Below are 13418 nucleotides of genomic sequence, written 5' to 3' on the forward strand. Positions count from 1 at the left end.
ACACACCCGAAACCCCCGCTCGCTATAAGTCAATAAAAATAAAGTTAGATAACGTATAGAAACGTCGCGAAGCTACGCTTCGCGGACCATTTGCAATGCCTCCAGGGACCACCAGTGGTCCGCGGACCACCAGTTAAGAACCACTAATTTACATGAATTTGAAGTTATATTCTACTTTTCTAAAGATCTTGACACAACCACAATATTACCAACTCAGAAATTATTCCCCTTTCTTAAAGAAGTTCTGAATTTCAATGACTTTGATGAAAATGATACACTACAAGATTACGCTTTATGTCACAAACAGCTGATTGCAGCTATTCACGAGGTCTTTGGTTAATTTACTCAGGTTTCTTCTTTTAACTAGATCCTGTGCAGTACATTACATGTTTATTATTTTATAAATTATTATGTAAGCAGAAAGAGTAGAAAGATATCTTATTTATTTATTCTTTACTAGCCGTTTTCCCACGGTTTTACCCGCGTCCCGTGGTAACTACTGCCCGTACCGGGATAAAATATAGCCTATGTTACTCGTGGATAATGTAGCTTTCGAGTGGTGAAAGAATTAAAAAAAACGGTCCAGTAGTTTTTGAGCCTATTCATTACAACCAAACAAACCAAGAAAGTTTTCCTCTTTACAATATTAGTATAGATTGCACACTTAGCATAAACATATACAAAGAATCAAGACAGTTTATGTACAACGGCGAGCCTAACCCAGAATTGGGTTCTCTTACAGGCAACCTTAAAGCCATAGAGAGATTCGATAGAGTAGGTAGATTAAAAAGGGCACAACAAAATGTCTTATGTGTAAAGCTTATAGAAAAATACTAATCTGGTCATAGAGAAGTCATATTTTCATACGTACACTTCTATAAAAATGTAGAAAAATAGTTTTCAGAAAATATTTTGATTTGAGGAAATACGGCTGATCGTACCAATTACGTAAGAATCCTACATACAATCTACTACATATTTTTAAATCTTCCGTCAAAGGCGAATACCACTCATGTCCCATAGCACACATTTATGTATGAATTCCATACATATTTTATATTTTGGCGAAAGTTTTTGGGCTCTTACGCCCGTTTGTCCTTTCTGAGGGCTATTAACTTCCTCCGTAAGGCTATATAATGGCCTTGGAGAGCATTAGTGGGCCCGCTGCGCTAAGGACCTCTGACGTTTTGGCCCTCCCAGAGTGCTTCCGAAGGGACTGACGTCATATCCGCTCTCTTAAATTGCTATTAATAATTTATTTGTTTTTGATGAAAAATTGTTTAATATATTTTCGATTGACAAGGGTTGTGACGAGGTCTCGTCGTCCGGTTATGGCCCTTTATTTAGCTGATGATGATGAGGTTTTGTGTTCCTAATGTGATTTTGCAACCACCTTTCTGTATTTAAGTGAAAGTATATCTAATAGCATCCATACTTTGACGTAGAAAACTACTAGGTAAGTGAGTATTGACCATTATGATTTGTAATCTTGTAAACTTTTTGACATTTAGTTGTATTTAACAAAAAAAGTTATTTACATATCAAAAACTTCCACCCATAAACCAGCGATTACAATGATAATTCACCACCAAAAAACTTTCAAAACGAAATACTTTCAAACCCGGAACACGCAACGAACATTCTGGAAAGTTCGATACAAAAACTAAACGCGAACATTGTCTTCCAACAACAGACCGCAAAAGGTCAAACTGCTAAACAACTAACCGCTATTGTATCTACGAAAATCGATACTATAAATATATATTATTTAATAAAGTCGAAAGTAAGTTTGTTTGTTTTCTTTAGGCCAAACGAATGAAGAACTAGAGTTAGAACAAGAGTATTTTTGGCGGCCATTTAGCATTGCTTGCTTATCAAATTATTTTAATGTAAACAGACGTAAAGGGTTTTTAAAATGTAGTCCTAAAAATTGTTGGGAATAGAATGTACATTCTCAGGTTTGGTTTAAACGCTTCTCTAGTTAGATTTGATTTTTATTAGGCAGCCAGAAGTTTTCCCTAGACGCAAGCAAAACCACGAGAAATATCTTGTATAACATATCTACATTTACAACGTCAATTGTCACGCCATTTTATCGAATGCAATCCGATTCGCGTATGGATAAAGTTTTTTATTATTTCTCGTTGTACCCTTTCGGTCCATCGTTCGCGAATACAGAACCTAATATACAATTTAAATTGTGTCCCAAACTCGTAAATGGGAGGTCCCGAGCTTATGGTGTACCCTTTCGTTTTTACAGCCCTCGATATTTTGCCCCTAAATAAGTTTCGCGATATCTTTTGATGAGCGATTTGCATTATTTTATGGTGTTTGTGACTTGTGGTGAAGTTGGGGATTTGTAACACAATATTCAGGAGATCAGAGTTGTAATAGATGTCATTCATGCTTTTTATATGGGTAAGATGGTAGTTATGATATTATGATGTTATTGTACATTTTCCTATAAAATAAATAAACACAGCCACATTTCTTGGATTCTTGCGTTACTTGTCTTTATCAATGTTCTGATTGTTCTGTGGCCAAGAAATAAGCTGTTGATTGATCAATTGCTAATAGACCTTATATGAACTCCATACTTATATGAACTAGATACGCCATTCAGAGTTCAAGGATTCTGTTAACATTTAATAGTACATGCTACATGCACGTACGTAAGCTAAAGTAAACTTTTTCAGTGAAGTTATAAAAAGACACTTTATAAATATTGTAGAAATTGGAAAAAAGTGGCTGATAAAATTGAAAAAACCCTGAGTACGGAGTAGAAAAAATCCCCAATCACTGTAAGTTTGAGAAGGTGGCACTTTACAGCAATCAGACAATTAGCGGATGTATAATGAATTAATTTAATTAATATATGTGTATTTAGTTCGTAATTCAGCTTCTTACACTACATTGTTTACATTCCCAACAATCTCGCCTATTTGTTAATACTCCAGTATTTAAGTTACCAAATAACTGAAACTTGTTTACTTGCCAAACTCTTGGAAACTGTTATTAACATGTTTGACTTGACTCAAGCATACTGTCTGTCTTCGAACTTTTGTAACACATTTACGTACCAGAAATAAATGTAAATACTGTAAATCGCAAGGGCGTACGAGAACTTAATAATTACAGTAACAGCACAACTTTACCAATGTTAGTCTAGAATAATTAAAATATTGTACTTGTGTATGAAGGGAAACACCGGCTTCTTGCTCTGAATTGTTGAGTGGCGCAAGTTGTGGGTGGTTGCGATCGAATCATTCTGTCACTTGTTAGAGATTGAATCAAAATTATTCTGATTCGTAATTTCCATGTGAAGTTTAACTTTTACTTATCAGCTTTTTAGAGTAGTACTATTTCTCCATGCAATGAAATATAAATTGTAGGTACAGAAGGTTCTAGAGCTTCGCGGTCAAGTTATCCCCGCTCCCGCCTATCGCTTGTACTACACCAGAAGGGTAATCCTGGGCCCTTTCGCAAACTTTGTCAACTGCTTCCCAGGGAGCGATAGCTAGAGTTCAGTAATTTTAACTAATGACACTTCGCGAACGCTCGCCAAAGCCTGGTTTAGGCCGAAATTCGTTCTCACAGGATGAAGGATTCCGTCCCAGATTTGAGAAATTGCTCTTTGTCGAGACTTGTGTGGTTGCAGCTCTTAATGAAATGTGTTGTTTGAACATTCTGCTTAATGACGAATGTTGTGTGAATTGCATGTTTGGCTTTCTCGCTTAAGGCCACGCTACAAAGCTTCCACTTCATTTTCAGCGTGTTGAATTTATTTTCCGCACGTGTGTTTAACTCAGATTAAATTTTGATGTTAGCTGTGTCTGAATTTGCTCTATAATTAATTTCGCATGTGTTCACGCTTCAGAGAAAGCTATTTCGACATCATAATCTAACCTACATTGTGTTTAATTATTCCTATTTAAAGAAACTAGCGTCCCAGATGTACAATTTCCATTTCCATCATTTCAAAAGCAATTAAAACATCGATTTGCAACTTTGTCAATCTCGAGAGGTCTTTACTCATCAGGCGACAGCGACAATATGATAAACTTGACTAATTTGCATGTAAATAAATGTAACAGATTGAGTCGTCCGTTCCGAGGTAAATTGTATTCATTTGTATAATTCGTCCTCTGAAACGCTTGTTACGTTAAATGGTTCTAATTTCGATATTGTTTCGTTTATATTAATTTTCTTGTTTCATTCGTTTATGAATTGCAGTTATGTTTTATTTTCTTTTAAAAAACTTTGCGAATTTATTATCTTTTGTCTAGTCATATTTTGCTTTCAACATGAAGACATCTTGCTTTTAAGTATGATACCTGACCTTAAGAATGAGTTGGACAGAAATATTTTGCCACCTGAAACATAAGATTCTCAAACTAGAATAGAATCTAAAGAATATTTTATTTTTACATTCGTACATGGCCAAGGCCAAATCTAAGAGCTGTTTGTCAGTGTATCCTCTCAAAACTAACAAACTCTCAAGCTGAGATATGTTCTATTCTTATAAAAGAACCTCTTGGCTATTTGGTGTGTTCAAAATATTTAACCTTCATCAAACATGCCTTATTTCCAACAGGTTTTAATACACGATGCTACAGAGCATAGACTGTGCACCTATATTTCGCTAATTTATTTCTTATAATAGGAATTAGGAATTTGTCGTCAACCGGGCTTGGATTTTGATTCGAAAGAAATCAAGTGAAAAAGTATAATGATAATTGCGCGACCTTGGAATCGTACCCAGGATCTTACTTATGCTTTGACTTTTTCATATTTAGACTAATTAGATTATGCAGATAGGATTAACTCCATTCATAGAATTTATTTTAAGTAATACAATGCAACTAACGTGTTATGTATTTTATTTACAGATGTTGGCCGTTGCAGCTTTGTTTGTAAGTAACACAAAGATTATTTTTAAGTACAAGAAACTCCTTCCACTACAATTCTTTTGATGAACAACCTTTTCATTTTAAACTCTCATTTCCTACCTTTGTCTAGACTATATTTCTTCTCCGTTCGGTTTTTCAATTCATTCGTTGTTTTTAATGTTTTATAATAAATGTTCCATTGTTCGCGTTTTGTGATTTTCTTTCTTTTCTTTGTTTGTACTTATTGTGTATTTGTACTAATTGGAGGGAATTGTACGTGTTTGTTATTCCTTTGGGATTTGCGTTTAGTTTTTGTTTCAATTTCCGCGAGCATAATTGCTAAAATATTAAATCTTTTTAGTGTATTCCTTATCTTAATCAGTCTGGCACGTACCAGCTGATCTTAAGGAAAAGGAAAAGGGAAACCAGCGAGAACAATTGACGGTATATTCTTAAGACTTACATAAAGCCAACACGTGCCCACACAAATCAAAACTGCATTACAAATAAGTATGCCAGCAATAAAACCAACCTTAACAAAAGAAAACAAAACAAAAGGCAAGAAGAAAGCAATTAGCGAAACCGGACACATCTTATAATTGTTTACAGTAGAAATTGGCGAGAAATTTCAACTGGTGTAATGAAAAATGTTTCCGGGGACTTTGTCCTCGGTTCTTTATGGGCCAAGTTTTGCGGGTAGGACTTAAATTATTTTAAGTGCGGCAATTTCTGCACGCCTTGCGGTTATCGTCTGTGTCTGTGATTAATGCAGCTAACTTGCCTTTTGAAGGATTTGCACTTGGATTGTCGTTTTGAATACTTCAATCAAGGAATGCTTCAAATTTTTGAGAAATTATTTGTAGCTGAAATGGGGAGTGTTTTTCATTATGGTGGTGTGGAATTCGTTTGTGTTTTGTTTGTTTGGTTTAATTGATAAATTGTATTGACTGGTGGTATACCTACCATCTTATCTTTTATACCAACCCTACTATTTTGGTTAAAGTATATTATATGAGGGAAATCATATCCACTTTATTATTAGTTCCTTTCACAAACTTGCTAGCTATAAAACATCCATTACCATATATAATATAAAATGCTCAGAATTTATTATTTTTAAGAAGTAGACATAAGAAATAGAAAGTCAGACGAAATTAATAGCCGTAATATAAAAACAAGAACAACTCTCGAAAAAGATACGGTTTATAAATCATATATCACAACTGTAAAATTTCTCACTATACCTACTCCAAATATTTTATGAGCTTGTTATCAAAATTCACTCTTATATTCATGACCGCAAATATCCCACGGAGTTTAAATGTCTCGCTTAAGTAAATTCTAACTAATGACAAAACAATCATTGTGTTGAGAACTTTAATTGTTTACAAGTCCAATCCAATTGTACATTTCGCTGTCTGTCACAGTGAAGATTTTACAGTCCAAATATAAACTTGGGATCGTAATTATCCTTAATAAACACACAAAATAAGACCCCATAAAAGATCTGCTATCAAAAGATCTGCTTATCAAAGGGTGCTTCATTAGAACGCTCGTAAATCTTGTAGATATAAAACTGCAAACAAGTAATTACTCTGACCCAAAGATTTGGAATAAAAGGATCCCAGATTAAAAACAGTTTCGGTGGTGTCCATAGACGAGGAAGTAAATCTGGCAAAAAACAGATAAGCGGTCGCCCGGAGAACTTAATTCGGAACGCTTTTTAAAGCCGACCATAATATTTTCTCCCCGAAACTGAGATTCGTTACGTTATCTAAAAACAGGGTTTAATTAAATTTTTCAACTATCAGATGGGACAAGGGCTTACTGCGAAAAATACGACTAATAAACTTCCTGGTTTTGTTTATTTCAGTCGGAAAACTCCATCGTTGATTGGCGACTCGATAAAAATAGTCCATTTAATGAAAAATCGTAAAAATCCCGGTTCCCGAATGTAAAACGGATAGAATTAAAATTTTATTGTACGTTTCGCCGTGAACCATATAATGCTTGTGTATTTTAATAAAACGAAATGACTAAGGAACGGTTGTAAAATTTGAAGACCTCGGAATTAATAGGGGGGATTGTAATTGAGTCAGGATTTGCATTACTAAACATCATTTTATGTTTCCTTCATTTGAGGAATTTTGAAATGCTCCTTGAGTCGGAATGCCTGTAACGTTGGAAATAGTTTAGAGAGCTGTTTGAGAGGTTCTCCTAACATTCCTTTGTTCTCCATCAAACGGCTCGGTTCCAGCCAGAGTTTCTGTCTCACTTTGTTATCCTGTTTTATTCCGTTCGTTCGTTTGCAATCATTTTTGAGTTCACAAATATTTATGAATTCATGTTTATTCAAATCGATGCTCTTTGTTCTTTTATGCCTATGCGTTTTATTGCATAAAGTTGTATTGCATTCTTAATGTTCGTTTTGTGATTGTTATTTAAAGCATTTGTTCATTTCCCGTTTGTATGTTTTTAATTCCACAAATTTTACTAGCAGTATTTTAGTGCTGTTATTTGTATGCGTAAAGTCTGGCTTTTTGATTGTATCACACAATCAAAGGGCTACCCAAAAACAAAAGAACTGCTAGCAGTAAATCTCTCAGGCGCTTGAACATTATTTACCGGCGAAACTGGCGAAATAACAACAATTATTAGTTTTCTTGTTTTGTTTAGCACGAAACTTTCATATGGAGCATCGAATGGTAGTTGTTCTGATTTATAGACTGGGCTATTACCCCCAGTTGGTGCGGGACGTGATGTGGTAATATTAGTGGATGTTTTAGTAATGGTACAAGATTGTTGCACTTTCAATTTCGCTGGACTAACGCTCGTTTGAGAGAAAATTGAATTTGTTATTGCAGTCGGTTGGATAACTCCGGATCAAGCAAAGTAAATTAAGGTTAGCTTTTGTGGGATTATACGTATTTTGCTGATGAATCTGATTTTCTGTTTTATTCAGGTTTTGTTAAAGAAATGTCCGGTTATTGCAGGGATTATGTGATTGATGTGGTTTTATTGTTTTCTGGAATAGATACTTATATGGGAAAGATCCTAATCATGGACTCTAAAATATAAAGTTAATTAGCATTGTTAATCAAAGTGCTTTTAATATTCGCTTTATTGATCCACCCTGCATTACTATATTATGCTGCAGCATATAAATGCATTGCTTGTATATTTTTAATTGCACAGCTACCATTAATATTCGCCTTTCAAGTGTTCCCAAGCCAGCGATTACGCTCTGTGTTTTCTATACCTACATGTTTTGTACAGCCAAGTATTTATCATACTCTGCAACTTCTTCAGAACTTTAACTATACGTCTGCCCGCAACTTCGCCTGTGTTTTGTTTTGTTTTTATATATTTTAAAGTTCCTCTTCCGCGTTTGTGTACTGCGGGTTTATGGCCTTTTTTCATTTGAATATTAATAAAAGTGCATGGTGGGAGAAAGGGATTCGTTTCTTTTGTTTTTTTGGGGAAGCTGATAAATTGGTGAAGTTTTTATTGTTTTTATATGGCTGCTGATCAGTGTATTGCTGTCTTCTGTTGCAAAAATATTTTGTAGCAAGGAAGTAAGTATGTATGTACGTATATACGTCTTTGTGTCTTCTGTGACTTGTATCTGAAAATAGACATATAGTACGATTAAACCTGTCCAATTACAAAATCGTTTAAACACAGACATACTACTTCCTCACTCTTATCAAATTACCTTTAATCCCATACATTTATAACCCCATAAAAATCAAATTTAACTTTATTTAACGGTATCCAATAAAACGGAACCAAATTCAAATTGAGCGACAATATTCGGCGAAAAGCGTTCAAATAAAATAAACCAGGGGTTTTAACCGAGTCATACGTAATGGGGGTAATTAAGACCGGAAAAGGATGCAAAGATAACACTGACCGAATATAATCGGTACATTTGTTTGTTAGATAGTATTGCTGTTTATGGGGTTTGTAAGGTATTTGCATTTTTGACGATGAAGTTATAAGTAGGTGCTAATAACTTGAAATAGTGAATAATAAAGTTGTGGAATTATTAATGTCTATGGAAGACATCATCATCTATCCATATGACAACGCATAAGTTCAGGTTATTTTTGACAAAATTCTGAAACATGAGGTTTTCCGTTAGTCTGTATGTTTCGGCTTTAACTCGGGGAGAATCCTTGGCCAGTTTTTGGATGTTATATTTTTTTTATAATTTTACCCTTGTAGAAGAGTTGCCACATATTGCTATTTAGGTGTGTCAGTAATTCCTTCTAAAACAAGACGTCTACTAGGCCAGATGTTCATTAATGGATCACATACATATAACCAACAACATGCCGACGAGGTTCCCAAATACCGTCCCACGTTCCCACCATAAAAATGTAATTAAACAAAATATTCTACTAACCTGATAGCGAGGGTTCGTGATACCGTTCCTGGCCATCCATCTTTGTCTCCCAAACCTTATCGCCTTCCACGAGTCTTTCACCTTTCTTTTTTATTACTGTCTGATAACATTTTTGTGTCTTTTTTGGGAATATCTTGCTTTATGTTTTGTATGTTTGGGAACTGGGTTAAGGGTATTGTGTAGGTCGTGTTTTGTTTTTGTGATATGTTTGCTTGTATGTTCTTTTACTTATTTTTGGATACCTAGCGTTTGATGACGTAATACCTGATGTTCTTAATGAATTCTTTCTGTCTAAAGATCAGGCTAGAGGCCGGCAGATGACAGGTGAAAAAACTGACACTAAGGCTTGTTAGGTGATAAAACGGCTGCTAACTTTATTAGAAGATGAAGATCTAAATCGAAGATATTTTGATGTCCCTAAGTACTATGATCTATAGATGAATATATCACCAAGGCCTGAAATATGAGCTTTAATCTTAGGGCAAGTAACGGCAAGCGTAGTTTAATCTCTCTATCCATAGATAAGACTTATATCCCTAGGTTCTAACTTTGGTTTATGCTCAGCCAATGCAAGTACCTATTCAAATAGGTGTTACTTCGCAACTTTGTTGATCTTTGAAGTTGCATGTTTGTTACTTAAATGCTTTAATATTGTCATTCCAACTTATATCACGTATGTTTGTTTTGGAGTGCGAAAATCTAATCCTTGTTAATGACAAAAGCAACAGCAGTAGTTCATTCAAACAATGCGAGTTGAGTTTCAGTGTGTTGACTAAGCTTAATGGAATAGAAAACTTTCTTGTTGAAAATTAAATAGCTGATGTAATATTACACTCATAAATAACATATAGGTAAAATGACAGGTTTGTCGTGGTAAATTAGGGATTCGTTACCTTACCTAAACAGGACTTGGATTATCTAAACAGATTCTTTGTTTAGGTAATCCAAGAGAAAGTGGCCCATGCTGTCATTCTGTTAGCAATACTTATTAGTAAATAAATAAAGGTTCTAAAACTCTTATAAACTCTTTTGCAAAAAAAAACGGGCACCTATGTGAAATCTTAGTTTTAAGGACTTTACGTGTATTTCAAAGGGTTTGAATGATTGTAGTATGTTTCTAACATCAAAAGAGTTAGCCGAGCATGCGTGAGAGTGTATTCTAAATTTGAATTTTGTACAATTGCTAAGAAATTGGTTAAACCTTGTTTTGGACTAATTGCTAGCAGAAAGTTCGTCGGTGTTTTGAAAAGTTTTTGAAAGGATTTTCAGGAAAATGACAATGCAGTTTTAATTCATGATTAATGTACTTTTTTGTTAGATCAAAACATTTTTGAAAAACTATGCGTATTTGATAAAATTTTCACCTGCTCTAAATGGGCTATACTGATGATTGGTGGCAATGTTAAGAGTTTCGGTATTTTAGTGTAAAGCGTTCTGTTGTTTAGATATTGTACCCACGTGTTTTAAAATATCGCTTTTTCATAATTAAACACTATTTAGAAGAGTATCAGTTCTTTGAGCTGCGACTAAACCAATTTAAAGTAAGCAGTGCCGATCACAACTCGTCTACTATCAGACTTTAACATTTTTAAAAGTCTTAAAATTCTACAAAATACAGAAAACTGCGAATAGACTGGGAGCACGAGGTCTTAAGGTCTCGTAATCACTGATTTTTAAACAACCTTGTCTCTTGGGAAACTCCGTAGACCTCTAAAGATCTATGAGTCTGAGCGTTCAAATAGCGTGTTTTCATCCCACGAACATTTTATTAAATAAACTTGCCTACAATAAGATTTTCTGGCATCTACAGCACTTTCCTGCTTAAATCATAACAATAATTGGCTATCTGCTCATTTCTTAAGAACCAACCAAGTTTGGCCAATAATTTTGAATTCTTGACTCTTCTTCTATTCTTTCAGCTAAATCGTCGTTTAGTAACCTGATACCTATGGAGTTATCGAGAGCTGCAACGCGGCAATAATTTGACGTTTTAGATAACTTTAACCCTCCTCATCATTTTTCATGTGGTTAATTTTAACATTTATCACAAAATTTTGTATTTTTTAAATGTCAAAGTCCGATAGGAGACGAGTTGTGATCGGCACGCCTTACTTTAAATTGGTTTTGTCGCAGCGAAAGGTACTGTTACACTTCTAAATAGTGTTTATTTATGAAAAAGCGATATTTTAAAACACGTGGGTACAATATCTAAACAATAGAACGCTTTACACTAAAATACCGAAACTCTTAACATTGCCACCAATCATCAGTATAGCCCATTTAGAGCAGGTGAAAATTTTATCAAATACGCATAGTTTTTCAAAAATGTATTGATCTAACAAAAAAGTACATTAATCATTAATTAAAACTGCATTATCATTTTCCTGAAAATCCTTTTAAAAACTTTTCAAAACACCGACGAACTTTCTGCTAGCAATTAGTCCAAAACAAGGTTTAACCAATTTCTTAGCAATTGTACAAAATTCAAATTTAGAATACACTCTCACGCATGCTCGGCTAACTCTTTTGATGTTAGAAACATACTACAATCATTCAAACCCTTTGAAATACACGTAAAGTCCTTAAAACTAAGATTTCGCATAGGTGCCCGTTTTTTTTGCAAAAGAGTGTATTTGTTAATCAAAATTAATTCAAAACGATTGCCGGCCTTACTGATAAAACTCGAAGTAAACTCTAATTAAATAAACCATTTGTTTTAAAATAAACTAACTTCTTAATTGCATCCCTTAAAAATTGTATCAGCGTTAAAAGAATAGAATTCTGAGAAAAAGGAATCTCCGGGAACTCGTTTGCGATTCAATTAGATAATCCTTTTTGTTGAATATTTAAACGCATTATGAAATAGTCTTGCGTTTCATGGTAAGCTTTAACTTTCTATAAGTTTGAAAAACTTGTTTTCTGTTAAATAAAACTTACATCTATGTACATGATGTCTAAAATCTAAAGGTGTACTTAGATTGAAATAAGGATTCATAATACAGTTGGTCAATAGTCAGTAGTGACAATTGACTGATACGATGATGATGACAGTATATTTTACTTACTTTATGTAAGTGACAGTTAGTCAGAGCAGTACATAAAGTATCCGTCGCGTAGTCCGGGTTTTCTACGAGCATTTGAGTAAATAAATTACGAAATAAATAAACTTTTTAAATGAGCACCGAACTTAAAAAGTCTTCACTGCACGCAACTCGTCAACTTTACTACTTAACAAACACTTAAAAACTTTCAACTTTTTACACATTACAAAAGCAATATAGTCCCATTCAAAGTTCAAACATGCATAAATCACAAAGTCTAGGTTCGCAGTCTAACATCTCCACAAGTCTATAGTTTTCGACTTCCACTGAGTTTGTGGGCAACAATGAAAGTCGTGCGACTTGCGCAGTGCGACCGAGACTTGCCGTGAATAGCCCGCCTTACAACTTCTGCGGCTTAATGTTGTATGATTAAATAGCGGAGTTTTATGTAACAGAGTAAAAAGTTATGACTTACGTTGCGTATGGTTTTTGTCGTGGACGGATTCAGACTTACATAAAAAAATATCAAAACTTTGCCAGAAAACGTCGGCTTATAAAATCATAAAAGGTATCAGTTTTCATCGTAAAAATCATCTGGTTAGTTGGAACGACAATCAGGGCCTTACTTCAAAAACTTAAACATCTGTTGAACACTTGTCTAAATAAATACAAAACGGAACTTATTTCAACGTCATTATCTAATATTTTTTTAGATAAGTATTCAACAGATGTTTAAAAGTTTTTGTGATAAGACGGTTAACTTTTATCGATGTTTCAATAAAGTATCCTTACAAAGTCACCTTGCTTCTTAATCAATCAACACTCGCACCTCATTAGCCAATTGTTATTCAGATCTAAATACTGCATCTATTCTCTCGTCCTAATTGCAAGTCTTATAAATTACATTAGCGCTACTAGGTCAGGTCACACCGAGCTAATTTAGACTTTAGTTATTAGGTCACAGAGATAATATTCGCTTGGGTTTATAGTATGCATGGTACAGCTGGCCAAGACAGTGTAACGAGGAAGGAGATTATATGCAATGTGGGAATATCAGTGTTTATTGCGAAGGATAATCCT

At 34.3% G+C, this 13418-nt stretch overlaps 1 protein-coding gene across 11 annotated transcripts in view; it reads left to right on the forward strand.

Moving 5' to 3' along the window:
* Positions 1-13418, forward strand: part of LOC110372116 (uncharacterized protein) — a 347254-nt gene that overhangs the window by 47699 nt on the left and 286137 nt on the right. For all 11 annotated transcript variants that reach the window (XM_064038470.1, XM_064038468.1, XM_064038472.1 and 8 more), the window contains exon 2: positions 4890-4913. The gene's annotated coding sequence lies outside the window, so the exon portion shown is untranslated. The remainder of the gene's footprint in view (positions 1-4889; positions 4914-13418) is intronic.

Source organism: Helicoverpa armigera, chromosome 16, assembly GCF_030705265.1.
Source record: "Helicoverpa armigera isolate CAAS_96S chromosome 16, ASM3070526v1, whole genome shotgun sequence".
Classification (NCBI taxonomy): Eukaryota; Metazoa; Arthropoda; class Insecta; order Lepidoptera; family Noctuidae; genus Helicoverpa; species Helicoverpa armigera.